Source organism: Pseudophryne corroboree, chromosome 1 (genome assembly GCF_028390025.1).
Source record: "Pseudophryne corroboree isolate aPseCor3 chromosome 1, aPseCor3.hap2, whole genome shotgun sequence".
Classification (NCBI taxonomy): Eukaryota; Metazoa; Chordata; class Amphibia; order Anura; family Myobatrachidae; genus Pseudophryne; species Pseudophryne corroboree.
Window position 1 is genome coordinate 66,044,564 of NC_086444.1, and position 17,579 is coordinate 66,062,142.

Consider the following 17,579-nt stretch of genomic DNA (forward strand, 5'->3'; position numbering starts at 1 on the left):
TGATATTTTCTACACATCAATCTCTTATTATCATACAAGTAGATCTCCACTCTATGCGAATAATTCTGACCACAACTAGAGCCTAAAAAATATATTTTTTTTATTAGGTCTTACACATTGTTGGTCTAACAAGAAAGTATATCATATGGCTGTAGTTAAAATGATGCCGGATGGGTGTCACGTCTGGCAGGGTTTGAGGATCCGGCAGCTGAGATTTGCCCGAGGAGGTAGCAGGCTGTGAATGAACCAGATGAGGGGGCTGGATATAGTTCCTTTGCATGGGACACTGAGCAATGAAGAACGTAGGCGGGGTTTGAGAGTCAATGGAAAGTATTTATTATGTACAGGGCTGAGGTAGGGAACTGAGGCTGAAGCACAATGGTTAAAGACGTGGCTGGAGGTGAAGAACTGCGGACTGTGATTTGAAAGACGAGACTGTAGATGATGAACTGTGGAACTGTGGATGGTAGTTATAAACGTGGCTGGAGACAAGGACTGTTGACTGTGGTTTGGAAAACGAGGCTTGAAGATAATAATCTGCAGGCTGTGGTCAGTGGTACAAAGGCGTGGCTGGTGAAGGAGATCTGTGGAGTGTGGCTTGAAAGACGAGGCAGAAGACCCGGGGCCGACTGTGCCCAAAGAGTCTTACTGGACCGGGTTTTCCAGGAGCGCTTCCACAGGCAGTAGCAGGCAAGAAACGGCAGGGCTGCAGCAGCAACAGAGAACCGACCAAGCAGGATCAGGAGGAACCAAGATACAGCAGGAATCCTGGGAGCACAGGCTAAAGCACCTACAACAGGGTTGTAACTTGAAGCACTGGCGTCACTGTCCTAAACTAGCCCCCTTTTATAGGGAGAGCTTCCCCTGGATTGGCTGGAAGAAACAGGAAACAGGAACTATGCTTAAAACTTGGTCTCCAACATGGCGGCGCCCAGTAATGCAGACCTTTTTGCAAAGCCACATTGCTCACTGCCCCTGGTCTCCAAGCAACGGTTCAGCAAGAGCGACCCGCTGTAGCGGCGTCCTGCCGCCATGAGCGGACCCCCTCACCTCCGCTACTGCTGCCCACGGATCCGGCGCAGCAGCCCACCTCCGCCGCTGCCCGCACAACGCCAAGGAAGCCAGCCCCGCGGCCCCAGCGTACCGGTAAGACTCCGGACACTGACAGTACCCCCCTTTTTGCGGGTGGACTCCAGACACCTATGTGGTTTAGTTGGAAACTTGGCATGAAATGTCCGAAGAAGTCTTGGAGCATGGACATCCTCTGCATCTACCCAAGATCTCTCCTCTGGCCCATACCCTTTCCAATCAACAAGGTACTGGATGCGACCATAACGTCTGCGAGAATCGAGGATCTTGTGAATCTCAAATTCATCTCCATGTGCTGATTGGATCCTGGGTGATTTAGGCAGAGCGGCTCTGAACCGATTACGTACCAGTGGTTTTAAGAGAGAAATATGAAATGCATTAGGAATTCTTAACTGCGGAGGTAATTTCACTTTGTAAGCCACAGGATTCAACACTCTTTCGATTGGGTAAGGCCCAATAAATCTGGGAGCAAACTTTTTTGTAGGAACCTTTAATCTTAGGTTACGTGTGGAAACCCAAACCCAATCTCCTACCTTAAGGCTTGGTACAGCTTTTCGTTTCAGATCTGCATAGGTCTTCTATCTCTTGGATGTCTTGAGCAAAGTCTTGTGAACTTGTTTCCAGGCTTCAGTAAATTGACGAAGTGTTGACTCTGCGGCCGGAACCTCGAGCGTAGGCAGAAGTTGGAAGTCAGGAACTCTTGGATGGTAACCATAATTAATGAAGAATGGAGAAGATTTTGTGGCAGAGTGATAAAGATTGTTATGGGCAAATTCTGCCAACGGGAGGAAGTCCAGCCAGTCGTCCTGTGAAGAGGACATGAATAAACGCAGAAAAGTCTCCAGATCCTGGTTCACTCTCCCTGTTTGACCATCCGTTTGAGGATGATATCCTGAGGAGAAGTTTAATTTCACGCCAAGAGCAGAACATAGGGATCTCCAAAACCTGGCCACAAATTGAGGACCTCTATCAGACACGATCTCCTTGGGTAGACCATGGAGTCGAAAGATCTCTGCTATAAACAATTTTGCCAACTGGGATGCAGATGGAAGATTAGCCAGAGGAACAAAGTGTGCCATTTTAGAGAATCGGTCAACTATGACCCATACGGTGTTCCACCCACCAGACATAGGTAAATCTGTAATAAAGTCCATAGAAATATGCGTCCATGGTCTTAGTGGTACCGGCAAAGGATGGAGTAACCCGGCTGGTGGACCTTTGGGACTTTTATGCTGGGCACATTTTGGACAGGCAGCTACGAATTCCTGAACGTCAGTCCTGAGGTGAGGCCACCAGTAGGAGCGTTGAATGAATTTAAGTGTCTTATGACCGCCCGCATGGCTCATGAAGGAGGAGGAGTGAGCCCATGTAAGAAGTTTTTTGCGAAGATTTGGTGCAACGAAGATCTTCCCTGGAGGAGGAAGTGGAGAGGTATTAGTTGCAGAAAAAGGAGGTGGATTCCAGGATAAATTGCTCTTTTGAACGGTCAGAGGGTTCTTCTGAACTTAGGGAGCGAGATAATGCATCTGCTTTTTTGTTGAGGGAACCTGGTCTGTAACGGAGTTTAAAATTAAAATGGGTAAAGAAGAGTGCCCATCTTGCTTGGCGTGGGTTCAGACATCGGGCTGACTGTAGATACAGGAGGTTCTTGTGATCCGTGGTCACTGAAATTGGATGCTGAGCTCCCTCCAACAAATACCTCCACTCCTCAAAGGCCAACTTAATTGCCAGTAATTCCTGTTCCCCAATAGCGTAATTCTGTTCAGCGGGGGAGAATCTTCGCGAGAAGAATGCACAAGGATGGACCTTCTTGTTCTCGAAAAGCTGGGATAATACTGCTCCTACTCCTACAGTAGAGGCATCAACCTCCACCAAGAACAGACGGCTGAGATCGGGTTGTCGAAGAACTGGAGCAGTCGTGAAGGCCTCCTTTAAAGATGAAAAAGCTTCCAAAGCCTCCGGAGACCACTTGGCAGGATCAGCTCCCTTCCTAGTTAATGCGGTTATAGGAGCTATGACAGAAGAATAATTTTGAATGAATCTTTGGTAGAAGTTAGCAAACCCCAGGAAACGTTGAATTCCTTTAAGGGTAGCTGGAAGTGCCCAATCCTGAATCGCCTGGACTTTAGCGGGGTCCATCTGTAACCTCTGCCCTGAAAGAATGTAACCGAGGAATGGAATCGTGGGTACTTCAAAAGGTGCACTTCTCTAACTTACAGAATAACTGATTCCTTCGTAAACGAGTTAACACTTCTTTGACTTGTTCCCGGTGGGTCTTCAGATCCCTAGAAAAAATGAGGATGTCATCCAGATACACTACCAAGCAGTCATAGAGGAGATCTCTGAAGATTTCGTTAACGAACTCTTGAAAGACGGCTGGGGCGTTGCATAGGCCAAAAGGCATTACCAGGTATTCGTAATGGCCGTCGCGGGTATTAAATGCAGTCTTCCATTCGTCCCCTGGGCGAATACGTATAAGATTGTAGGCCCCCCGTAAGTCCAACTTAGTTAATACAGTAGCTCCTTTAACACGGTCGAACAGTTCTGGAATCAGAGGTAACGGATATCTGTTCTTAATTGTTATGTCATTGAGACCTCTATAGTCAATACAGGGCCGCAACCCCCCATCCTTCTTTTTGACGAAGAAAAACCCTGCTCCGGCCGGAGATGTAGAAGACCTGATGAACTTTTTCTCCAAGTTCTCCCGTATATACTCCGACATGGCCTGTGTCTCGGGAAGTGAGAGAGGGTAAATTCGACCTCGGGGAGGAGTCTTACCGGGTACTAGCTCAATGGGACAATCCCAAATACGATGTGGAGGCAAGGTGTCCGCCCCATGCTTACTGAAAACATCTTGAAAAGATTGGTATTCCACAGGAAGGCTGGAAGGGTTGGAAGAACAGAGCGGTCTAACTGAAGGTAAACAGTTCTGAAAGCAGTCTTGTCCCCAAGAGAGAACATCCATAGTTTGCCAATCTATGTGGGGATTGTGTCTGATTAACCATGGAAACCCTAGGATTAGTTCATGAGAGGCTTTAGGAATTACAAGGAAAGAGATTTCTTCTGAATGGAGAACTGGGACCTTCATCTTGAGAGGAATAGTACGAAAGGATATAATACCCTCTGGGATATAACTTCCATCCACTGCGGTAACAGAAATGGTACGATCCAAAGGAACAGTTTGTATTCCAGATCGTTTGACCAGAGCTGACGTAATGAAGCTTTCGGCGGCTCCGGAGTCGAGTAGTGCAGGGATGAGAAGAGAAGAAGAAGGGAGCTCCAATTGGGTTAACAGGACAGACTCTTTCTTGGTATGTAATTCTGAGAATTCTCCTAGCTTGACCTCTCCAGCACAAACTAGGAGCGGGCGTTTCCCGGACGTAGACTGCAAGTTTTAACAAAGTGATCAGATGCATCACAATACAGGCAGAGGTTCCCTTGTCGCCGTCTCTGACGTTCTTCATTGGAGAGGTGGGAGCGATTAATCTTCATGGGTTCCTCCACAGTTGGTGATGATGGTGTTGGTGGAAGAACAACTCTAGGCTTAGGGCGATCTGACCGCAACCTCTCCATACAGCGTTCCCTGTACCTCAGATCTAACTTATTGCATAAAGAAATTAGTTTATCCAACTTATCAGGTACGTCCTGAGTTGCGAGGTCATCTTTGATCTTTTCGGAGAGACCGCTCCAGAAAGCTGCAATGAGAGCCTCCTCATTCCAGTTCAGTTCCGAGGAAAGGGTGCGAAACTGGATCACGTACTGACTGACCGTACACGTGCCCTGACGCAGGCGCAGGATCTCCAATGAGGCAGCAGAAGTCCTGCCCGGTTCGTCGAAGATTCTTCGAAAGGTGGCCATGAATTCTGGATAGTTAGATAAGATGGGATCCATCCTCTCCCACAAAGGTGAAGCCCATTCCAACGCTTGCCCGGTAAGTAAAGAAATTATATAGGCTACTTTGGTTCGTGCTGATGGGAAGTTGGCTGACTGTAGTTCGAACTGGATTTCGCACTGGTTAAGAAACCCGCGGCATTGTTTTGGATTCCCATCAAATTTACTGGGAGGTGGCAAATGCAAACGTGGAAGTGGTACTGGTACAGGAGGAAGCAGGACCGGAGGTGCCAATGTGGGAGCAGCTGTAGATACTTGAGGTGCCGTCATGGCAACACAGAGAGAATCGAGACATTCGGACATACTCTGCATGAACTGCACGATTTGAGATTGTGTGGCCTCCTGCTTACTTAAGAGAGACCAGATATCTGCAGTTGAATCCCCTCCTGAGGCCTGATCACCCGTCGAATCCATTGGGCCAGTGCTTACTGTCACGTCTGGCAGGGTTTGAGGATCCGGCAGCTGAGATTTGCCTGAGGAGGTAGCAGGCTGTGAATGAACCAGATGAGGGGGCTGGATATAGTTCCTTCGCATGGGACACGGAGCAATGAAGAACGTAGGCGGGGTTTGAGAGTCAATGGAAAGTATTTATTATGTACAGGGCTGAGGTAGGGAACTGAGGCTGAAGCACAATGGTTAAAGACGTGGCTGGAGGTGAAGAACTGCGGACTGTGATTTGAAAGACGAGACTGTAGATGATGAACTGTGGAACTGTGGATGGTAGTTATAAACGTGGCTGGAGACAAGGACTGTTGACTGTGGTTTGGAAAACGAGGCTTGAAGATAATAATCTGCAGGCTGTGGTCAGTGGTACAAAGGCGTGGCTGGTGAAGGAGATCTGTGGAGTGTGGCTTGAAAGACGAGGCAGAAGACCCGGGGCCGACTGTGCCCAAAGAGTCTTACTGGACCGGGTTTTCCAGGAGCGCTTCCACAGGCAGTAGCAGGCAAGAAACGGCAGGGCTGCAGCAGCAACAGAGAACCGACCAAGCAGGATCAGGAGGAACCAAGATACAGCAGGAATCCTGGGAGCACAGGCTAAAGCACCTACAACAGGGTTGTAACTTGAAGCACTGGCGTCACTGTCCTAAACTAGCCCCCTTTTATAGGGAGAGCTTCCCCTGGATTGGCTGGAAGAAACAGGAAACAGGAACTATGCTTAAAACTTGGTCTCCAACATGGCGGCGCCCAGTAATGCAGACCTTTTTGCAAAGCCACATTGCTCACTGCCCCTGGTCTCCAAGCAACGGTTCAGCAAGAGCGACCCGCTGTAGCGGCGTCCCGCCGCCATGAGCGGACCCCCTCACCTCCGCTACTGCTGCCCACGGATCCGGCGCAGCAGCCCACCTCCGCCGCTGCCCGCACAACGCCAAGGAAGCCAGCCCCGCGGCCCCAGCGTACCGGTAAGACTCCGGACACTGACAGTACCCCCCTTTTTGCGGGTGGACTCCAGACACCTATGTGGTTTAGTTGGAAACTTGGCATGAAATGTCCGAAGAAGTCTTGGAGCATGGACATCCTCTGCATCTACCCAAGATCTCTCCTCTGGCCCATACCCTTTCCAATCAACAAGGTACTGGATGCGACCATAACGTCTGCGAGAATCGAGGATCTTGTGAATCTCAAATTCATCTCCATGTGCTGATTGGATCCTGGGTGATTTAGGCAGAGCGGCTCTGAACCGATTAAGTACCAGTGGTTTTAAGAGAGAAATATGAAATGCATTAGGAATTCTTAACTGCGGAGGTAATTTCACTTTGTAAGCCACAGGATTCAACACTCTTTCGATTGGGTAAGGCCCAATAAATCTGGGAGCAAACTTTTTTGTAGGAACCTTTAATCTTAGGTTACGTGTGGAAACCCAAACCCAATCTCCTACCTTAAGGCTTGGTACAGCTTTTCGTTTCAGATCTGCATAGGTCTTCTATCTCTTGGATGTCTTGAGCAAAGTCTTGTGAACTTGTTTCCAGGCTTCAGTAAATTGACGAAGTGTTGACTCTGCGGCCGGAACCTCGAGCGTAGGCAGAAGTTGGAAGTCAGGAACTCTTGGATGGTAACCATAATTAATGAAGAATGGAGAAGATTTTGTGGCAGAGTGATAAAGATTGTTATGGGCAAATTCTGCCAACGGGAGGAAGTCCAGCCAGTCGTCCTGTGAAGAGGACATGAATAAACGCAGAAAAGTCTCCAGATCCTGGTTCACTCTCCCTGTTTGACCATCCGTTTGAGGATGATATCCTGAGGAGAAGTTTAATTTCACGCCAAGAGCAGAACATAGGGATCTCCAAAACCTGGCCACAAATTGAGGACCTCTATCAGACACGATCTCCTTGGGTAGACCATGGAGTCGAAAGATCTCTGCTATAAACAATTTTGCCAACTGGGATGCAGATGGAAGATTAGCCAGAGGAACAAAGTGTGCCATTTTAGAGAATCGGTCAACTATGACCCATACGGTGTTCCACCCACCAGACATAGGTAAATCTGTAATAAAGTCCATAGAAATATGCGTCCATGGTCTTAGTGGTACCGGCAAAGGATGGAGTAACCCGGCTGGTGGACCTTTGGGACTTTTATGCTGGGCACATTTTGGACAGGCAGCTACGAATTCCTGAACGTCAGTCCTGAGGTGAGGCCACCAGTAGGAGCGTTGAATGAATTTAAGTGTCTTATGACCGCCCGCATGGCTCATGAAGGAGGAGGAGTGAGCCCATGTAAGAAGTTTTTTGCGAAGATTTGGTGCAACGAAGATCTTCCCTGGAGGAGGAAGTGGAGAGGTATTAGTTGCAGAAAAAGGAGGTGGATTCCAGGATAAATTGCTCTTTTGAACGGTCAGAGGGTTCTTCTGAACTTAGGGAGCGAGATAATGCATCTGCTTTTTTGTTGAGGGAACCTGGTCTGTAACGGAGTTTAAAATTAAAATGGGTAAAGAAGAGTGCCCATCTTGCTTGGCGTGGGTTCAGACATCGGGCTGACTGTAGATACAGGAGGTTCTTGTGATCCGTGGTCACTGAAATTGGATGCTGAGCTCCCTCCAACAAATACCTCCACTCCTCAAAGGCCAACTTAATTGCCAGTAATTCCTGTTCCCCAATAGCGTAATTCTGTTCAGCGGGGGAGAATCTTCGCGAGAAGAATGCACAAGGATGGACCTTCTTGTTCTCGAAAAGCTGGGATAATACTGCTCCTACTCCTACAGTAGAGGCATCAACCTCCACCAAGAACAGACGGCTGAGATCGGGTTGTCGAAGAACTGGAGCAGTCGTGAAGGCCTCCTTTAAAGATGAAAAAGCTTCCAAAGCCTCCGGAGACCACTTGGCAGGATCAGCTCCCTTCCTAGTTAATGCGGTTATAGGAGCTATGACAGAAGAATAATTTTGAATGAATCTTTGGTAGAAGTTAGCAAACCCCAGGAAACGTTGAATTCCTTTAAGGGTAGCTGGAAGTGCCCAATCCTGAATCGCCTGGACTTTAGCGGGGTCCATCTGTAACCTCTGCCCTGAAAGAATGTAACCGAGGAATGGAATCGTGGGTACTTCAAAAGGTGCACTTCTCTAACTTACAGAATAACTGATTCCTTCGTAAACGAGTTAACACTTCTTTGACTTGTTCCCGGTGGGTCTTCAGATCCCTAGAAAAAATGAGGATGTCATCCAGATACACTACCAAGCAGTCATAGAGGAGATCTCTGAAGATTTCGTTAACGAACTCTTGAAAGACGGCTGGGGCGTTGCATAGGCCAAAAGGCATTACCAGGTATTCGTAATGGCCGTCGCGGGTATTAAATGCAGTCTTCCATTCGTCCCCTGGGCGAATACGTATAAGATTGTAGGCCCCCCGTAAGTCCAACTTAGTTAATACAGTAGCTCCTTTAACACGGTCGAACAGTTCTGGAATCAGAGGTAACGGATATCTGTTCTTAATTGTTATGTCATTGAGACCTCTATAGTCAATACAGGGCCGCAACCCCCCATCCTTCTTTTTGACGAAGAAAAACCCTGCTCCGGCCGGAGATGTAGAAGACCTGATGAACTTTTTCTCCAAGTTCTCCCGTATATACTCCGACATGGCCTGTGTCTCGGGAAGTGAGAGAGGGTAAATTCGACCTCGGGGAGGAGTCTTACCGGGTACTAGCTCAATGGGACAATCCCAAATACGATGTGGAGGCAAGGTGTCCGCCCCATGCTTACTGAAAACATCTTGAAAAGATTGGTATTCCACAGGAAGGCTGGAAGGGTTGGAAGAACAGAGCGGTCTAACTGAAGGTAAACAGTTCTGAAAGCAGTCTTGTCCCCAAGAGAGAACATCCATAGTTTGCCAATCTATGTGGGGATTGTGTCTGATTAACCATGGAAACCCTAGGATTAGTTCATGAGAGGCTTTAGGAATTACAAGGAAAGAGATTTCTTCTGAATGGAGAACTGGGACCTTCATCTTGAGAGGAATAGTACGAAAGGATATAATACCCTCTGGGATATAACTTCCATCCACTGCGGTAACAGAAATGGTACGATCCAAAGGAACAGTTTGTATTCCAGATCGTTTGACCAGAGCTGACGTAATGAAGCTTTCGGCGGCTCCGGAGTCGAGTAGTGCAGGGATGAGAAGAGAAGAAGAAGGGAGCTCCAATTGGGTTAACAGGACAGACTCTTTCTTGGTATGTAATTCTGAGAATTCTCCTAGCTTGACCTCTCCAGCACAAACTAGGAGCGGGCGTTTCCCGGACGTAGACTGCAAGTTTTAACAAAGTGATCAGATGCATCACAATACAGGCAGAGGTTCCCTTGTCGCCGTCTCTGACGTTCTTCATTGGAGAGGTGGGAGCGATTAATCTTCATGGGTTCCTCCACAGTTGGTGATGATGGTGTTGGTGGAAGAACAACTCTAGGCTTAGGGCGATCTGACCGCAACCTCTCCATACAGCGTTCCCTGTACCTCAGATCTAACTTATTGCATAAAGAAATTAGTTTATCCAACTTATCAGGTACGTCCTGAGTTGCGAGGTCATCTTTGATCTTTTCGGAGAGACCGCTCCAGAAAGCTGCAATGAGAGCCTCCTCATTCCAGTTCAGTTCCGAGGAAAGGGTGCGAAACTGGATCACGTACTGACTGACCGTACGCGTGCCCTGACGCAGGCGCAGGATCTCCAATGAGGCAGCAGAAGTCCTGCCCGGTTCGTCGAAGATTCTTCGAAAGGTGGCCATGAATTCTGGATAGTTCGATAAGATGGGATCCATCCTCTCCCACAAAGGTGAAGCCCATTCCAACGCTTGCCCGGTAAGTAAAGAAATTATATAGGCTACTTTGGTTCGTGCTGATGGGAAGTTGGCTGACTGTAGTTCGAACTGGATTTCGCACTGGTTAAGAAACCCGCGGCATTGTTTTGGATTCCCATCAAATTTACTGGGAGGTGGCAAATGCAAACGTGGAAGTGGTACTGGTACAGGAGGAAGCAGGACCGGAGGTGCCAATGTGGGAGCAGCTGTAGATACTTGAGGTGCCGTCATGGCAACACAGAGAGAATCGAGACATTCGGACATACTCTGCATGAACTGCACGATTTGAGATTGTGTGGCCTCCTGCTTACTTAAGAGAGACCAGATATCTGCAGTTGAATCCCCTCCTGAGGCCTGATCACCCGTCGAATCCATTGGGCCAGTGCTTACTGTCACGTCTGGCAGGGTTTGAGGATCCGGCAGCTGAGATTTGCCTGAGGAGGTAGCAGGCTGTGAATGAACCAGATGAGGGGGCTGGATATAGTTCCTTCGCATGGGACACGGAGCAATGAAGAACGTAGGCGGGGTTTGAGAGTCAATGGAAAGTATTTATTATGTACAGGGCTGAGGTAGGGAACTGAGGCTGAAGCACAATGGTTAAAGACGTGGCTGGAGGTGAAGAACTGCGGACTGTGATTTGAAAGACGAGACTGTAGATGATGAACTGTGGAACTGTGGATGGTAGTTATAAACGTGGCTGGAGACAAGGACTGTTGACTGTGGTTTGGAAAACGAGGCTTGAAGATAATAATCTGCAGGCTGTGGTCAGTGGTACAAAGGCGTGGCTGGTGAAGGAGATCTGTGGAGTGTGGCTTGAAAGACGAGGCAGAAGACCCGGGGCCGACTGTGCCCAAAGAGTCTTACTGGACCGGGTTTTCCAGGAGCGCTTCCACAGGCAGTAGCAGGCAAGAAACGGCAGGGCTGCAGCAGCAACAGAGAACCGACCAAGCAGGATCAGGAGGAACCAAGATACAGCAGGAATCCTGGGAGCACAGGCTAAAGCACCTACAACAGGGTTGTAACTTGAAGCACTGGCGTCACTGTCCTAAACTAGCCCCCTTTTATAGGGAGAGCTTCCCCTGGATTGGCTGGAAGAAACAGGAAACAGGAACTATGCTTAAAACTTGGTCTCCAACATGGCGGCGCCCAGTAATGCAGACCTTTTTGCAAAGCCACATTGCTCACTGCCCCTGGTCTCCAAGCAACGGTTCAGCAAGAGCGACCCGCTGTAGCGGCGTCCCGCCGCCATGAGCGGACCCCCTCACCTCCGCTACTGCTGCCCACGGATCCGGCGCAGCAGCCCACCTCCGCCGCTGCCCGCACAACGCCAAGGAAGCCAGCCCCGCGGCCCCAGCGTACCGGTAAGACTCCGGACACTGACAGTACCCCCCTTTTTGCGGGTGGACTCCAGACACCTATGTGGTTTAGTTGGAAACTTGGCATGAAATGTCCGAAGAAGTCTTGGAGCATGGACATCCTCTACATCTACCCAAGATCTCTCCTCTGGCCCATACCCTTTCCAATCAACAAGGTACTGGATGCGACCATAACGTCTGCGAGAATCGAGGATCTTGTGAATCTCAAATTCATCTCCATGTGCTGATTGGATCCTGGGTGATTTAGGCAGAGCGGCTCTGAACCGATTAAGTACCAGTGGTTTTAAGAGAGAAATATGAAATGCATTAGGAATTCTTAACTGCGGAGGTAATTTCACTTTGTAAGCCACAGGATTCAACACTCTTTCGATTGGGTAAGGCCCAATAAATCTGGGAGCAAACTTTTTTGTAGGAACCTTTAATCTTAGGTTACGTGTGGAAACCCAAACCCAATCTCCTACCTTAAGGCTTGGTACAGCTTTTCGTTTCAGATCTGCATAGGTCTTCTATCTCTTGGATGTCTTGAGCAAAGTCTTGTGAACTTGTTTCCAGGCTTCAGTAAATTGACGAAGTGTTGACTCTGCGGCCGGAACCTCGAGCGTAGGCAGAAGTTGGAAGTCAGGAACTCTTGGATGGTAACCATAATTAATGAAGAATGGAGAAGATTTTGTGGCAGAGTGATAAAGATTGTTATGGGCAAATTCTGCCAACGGGAGGAAGTCCAGCCAGTCGTCCTGTGAAGAGGACATGAATAAACGCAGAAAAGTCTCCAGATCCTGGTTCACTCTCCCTGTTTGACCATCCGTTTGAGGATGATATCCTGAGGAGAAGTTTAATTTCACGCCAAGAGCAGAACATAGGGATCTCCAAAACCTGGCCACAAATTGAGGACCTCTATCAGACACGATCTCCTTGGGTAGACCATGGAGTCGAAAGATCTCTGCTATAAACAATTTTGCCAACTGGGATGCAGATGGAAGATTAGCCAGAGGAACAAAGTGTGCCATTTTAGAGAATCGGTCAACTATGACCCATACGGTGTTCCACCCACCAGACATAGGTAAATCTGTAATAAAGTCCATAGAAATATGCGTCCATGGTCTTAGTGGTACCGGCAAAGGATGGAGTAACCCGGCTGGTGGACCTTTGGGACTTTTATGCTGGGCACATTTTGGACAGGCAGCTACGAATTCCTGAACGTCAGTCCTGAGGTGAGGCCACCAGTAGGAGCGTTGAATGAATTTAAGTGTCTTATGACCGCCCGCATGGCTCATGAAGGAGGAGGAGTGAGCCCATGTAAGAGGTTTTTTGCGAAGATTTGGTGCAACGAAGATCTTCCCTGGAGGAGGAAGTGGAGAGGTATTAGTTGCAGAAAAAGGAGGTGGATTCCAGGATAAATTGCTCTTTTGAACGGTCAGAGGGTTCTTCTGAACTTAGGGAGCGAGATAATGCATCTGCTTTTTTGTTGAGGGAACCTGGTCTGTAACGGAGTTTAAAATTAAAATGGGTAAAGAAGAGTGCCCATCTTGCTTGGCGTGGGTTCAGACATCGGGCTGACTGTAGATACAGGAGGTTCTTGTGATCCGTGGTCACTGAAATTGGATGCTGAGCTCCCTCCAACAAATACCTCCACTCCTCAAAGGCCAACTTAATTGCCAGTAATTCCTGTTCCCCAATAGCGTAATTCTGTTCAGCGGGGGAGAATCTTCGCGAGAAGAATGCACAAGGATGGACCTTCTTGTTCTCGAAAAGCTGGGATAATACTGCTCCTACTCCTACAGTAGAGGCATCAACCTCCACCAAGAACAGACGGCTGAGATCGGGTTGTCGAAGAACTGGAGCAGTCGTGAAGGCCTCCTTTAAAGATGAAAAAGCTTCCAAAGCCTCCGGAGACCACTTGGCTGGATCAGCTCCCTTCCTAGTTAATGCGGTTATAGGAGCTATGACAGAAGAATAATTTTGAATGAATCTTTGGTAGAAGTTAGCAAACCCCAGGAAACGTTGAATTCCTTTAAGGGTAGCTGGAAGTGCCCAATCCTGAATCGCCTGGACTTTAGCGGGGTCCATCTGTAACCTCTGCCCTGAAAGAATGTAACCGAGGAATGGAATCGTGGGTACTTCAAAAGGTGCACTTCTCTAACTTACAGAATAACTGATTCCTTCGTAAACGAGTTAACACTTCTTTGACTTGTTCCCGGTGGGTCTTCAGATCCCTAGAAAAAATGAGGATGTCATCCAGATACACTACCAAGCAGTCATAGAGGAGATCTCTGAAGATTTCGTTAACGAACTCTTGAAAGACGGCTGGGGCGTTGCATAGGCCAAAAGGCATTACCAGGTATTCGTAATGGCCGTCGCGGGTATTAAATGCAGTCTTCCATTCGTCCCCTGGGCGAATACGTATAAGATTGTAGGCCCCCCGTAAGTCCAACTTAGTTAATACAGTAGCTCCTTTAACACGGTCGAACAGTTCTGGAATCAGAGGTAACGGATATCTGTTCTTAATTGTTATGTCATTGAGACCTCTATAGTCAATACAGGGCCGCAACCCCCCATCCTTCTTTTTGACGAAGAAAAACCCTGCTCCGGCCGGAGATGTAGAAGACCTGATGAACTTTTTCTCCAAGTTCTCCCGTATATACTCCGACATGGCCTGTGTCTCGGGAAGTGAGAGAGGGTAAATTCGACCTCGGGGAGGAGTCTTACCGGGTACTAGCTCAATGGGACAATCCCAAATACGATGTGGAGGCAAGGTGTCCGCCCCATGCTTACTGAAAACATCTTGAAAAGATTGGTATTCCACAGGAAGGCTGGAAGGGTTGGAAGAACAGAGCGGTCTAACTGAAGGTAAACAGTTCTGAAAGCAGTCTTGTCCCCAAGAGAGAACATCCATAGTTTGCCAATCTATGTGGGGATTGTGTCTGATTAACCATGGAAACCCTAGGATTAGTTCATGAGAGGCTTTAGGAATTACAAGGAAAGAGATTTCTTCTGAATGGAGAACTGGGACCTTCATCTTGAGAGGAATAGTACGAAAGGATATAATACCCTCTGGGATATAACTTCCATCCACTGCGGTAACAGAAATGGTACGATCCAAAGGAACAGTTTGTATTCCAGATCGTTTGACCAGAGCTGACGTAATGAAGCTTTCGGCGGCTCCGGAGTCGAGTAGTGCAGGGATGAGAAGAGAAGAAGAAGGGAGCTCCAATTGGGTTAACAGGACAGACTCTTTCTTGGTATGTAATTCTGAGAATTCTCCTAGCTTGACCTCTCCAGCACAAACTAGGAGCGGGCGTTTCCCGGACGTAGACTGCAAGTTTTAACAAAGTGATCAGATGCATCACAATACAGGCAGAGGTTCCCTTGTCGCCGTCTCTGACGTTCTTCATTGGAGAGGTGGGAGCGATTAATCTTCATGGGTTCCTCCACAGTTGGTGATGATGGTGTTGGTGGAAGAACAACTCTAGGCTTAGGGCGATCTGACCGCAACCTCTCCATACAGCGTTCCCTGTACCTCAGATCTAACTTATTGCATAAAGAAATTAGTTTATCCAACTTATCAGGTACGTCCTGAGTTGCGAGGTCATCTTTGATCTTTTCGGAGAGACCGCTCCAGAAAGCTGCAATGAGAGCCTCCTCATTCCAGTTCAGTTCCGAGGAAAGGGTGCGAAACTGGATCACGTACTGACTGACCGTACGCGTGCCCTGACGCAGGCGCAGGATCTCCAATGAGGCAGCAGAAGTCCTGCCCGGTTCGTCGAAGATTCTTCGAAAGGTGGCCATGAATTCTGGATAGTTAGATAAGATGGGATCCATCCTCTCCCACAAAGGTGAAGCCCATTCCAACGCTTGCCCGGTAAGTAAAGAAATTATATAGGCTACTTTGGTTCGTGCTGATGGGAAGTTGGCTGACTGTAGTTCGAACTGGATTTCGCACTGGTTAAGAAACCCGCGGCATTGTTTTGGATTCCCATCAAATTTACTGGGAGGTGGCAAATGCAAACGTGGAAGTGGTACTGGTACAGGAGGAAGCAGGACCGGAGGTGCCAATGTGGGAGCAGCTGTAGATACTTGAGGTGCCGTCATGGCAACACAGAGAGAATCGAGACATTCGGACATACTCTGCATGAACTGCACGATTTGAGATTGTGTGGCCTCCTGCTTACTTAAGAGAGACCAGATATCTGCAGTTGAATCCCCTCCTGAGGCCTGATCACCCGTCGAATCCATTGGGCCAGTGCTTACTGTCACGTCTGGCAGGGTTTGAGGATCCGGCAGCTGAGATTTGCCTGAGGAGGTAGCAGGCTGTGAATGAACCAGATGAGGGGGCTGGATATAGTTCCTTCGCATGGGACACGGAGCAATGAAGAACGTAGGCGGGGTTTGAGAGTCAATGGAAAGTATTTATTATGTACAGGGCTGAGGTAGGGAACTGAGGCTGAAGCACAATGGTTAAAGACGTGGCTGGAGGTGAAGAACTGCGGACTGTGATTTGAAAGACGAGACTGTAGATGATGAACTGTGGAACTGTGGATGGTAGTTATAAACGTGGCTGGAGACAAGGACTGTTGACTGTGGTTTGGAAAACGAGGCTTGAAGATAATAATCTGCAGGCTGTGGTCAGTGGTACAAAGGCGTGGCTGGTGAAGGAGATCTGTGGAGTGTGGCTTGAAAGACGAGGCAGAAGACCCGGGGCCGACTGTGCCCAAAGAGTCTTACTGGACCGGGTTTTCCAGGAGCGCTTCCACAGGCAGTAGCAGGCAAGAAACGGCAGGGCTGCAGCAGCAACAGAGAACCGACCAAGCAGGATCAGGAGGAACCAAGATACAGCAGGAATCCTGGGAGCACAGGCTAAAGCACCTACAATAGGGTTGTAACTTGAAGCACTGGCGTCACTGTCCTAAACTAGCCCCCTTTTATAGGGAGAGCTTCCCCTGGATTGGCTGGAAGAAACAGGAAACAGGAACTATGCTTAAAACTTGGTCTCCAACATGGCGGCGCCCAGTAATGCAGACCTTTTTGCAAAGCCACATTGCTCACTGCCCCTGGTCTCCAAGCAACGGTTCAGCAAGAGCGACCCGCTGTAGCGGCGTCCCGCCGCCATGAGCGGACCCCCTCACCTCCGCTACTGCTGCCCACGGATCCGGCGCAGCAGCCCACCTCCGCCGCTGCCCGCACAACGCCAAGGAAGCCAGCCCCGCGGCCCCAGCGTACCGGTAAGACTCCGGACACTGACAGTACCCCCCTTTTTGCGGGTGGACTCCAGACACCTATGTGGTTTAGTTGGAAACTTGGCATGAAATGTCCGAAGAAGTCTTGGAGCATGGACATCCTCTGCATCTACCCAAGATCTCTCCTCTGGCCCATACCCTTTCCAATCAACAAGGTACTGGATGCGACCATAACGTCTGCGAGAATCGAGGATCTTGTGAATCTCAAATTCATCTCCATGTGCTGATTGGATCCTGGGTGATTTAGGCAGAGCGGCTCTGAACCGATTAAGTACCAGTGGTTTTAAGAGAGAAATATGAAATGCATTAGGAATTCTTAACTGCGGAGGTAATTTCACTTTGTAAGCCACAGGATTCAACACTCTTTCGATTGGGTAAGGCCCAATAAATCTGGGAGCAAACTTTTTTGTAGGAACCTTTAATCTTAGGTTACGTGTGGAAACCCAAACCCAATCTCCTACCTTAAGGCTTGGTACAGCTTTTCGTTTCAGATCTGCATAGGTCTTCTATCTCTTGGATGTCTTGAGCAAAGTCTTGTGAACTTGTTTCCAGGCTTCAGTAAATTGACGAAGTGTTGACTCTGCGGCCGGAACCTCGAGCGTAGGCAGAAGTTGGAAGTCAGGAACTCTTGGATGGTAACCATAATTAATGAAGAATGGAGAAGATTTTGTGGCAGAGTGATAAAGATTGTTATGGGCAAATTCTGCCAACGGGAG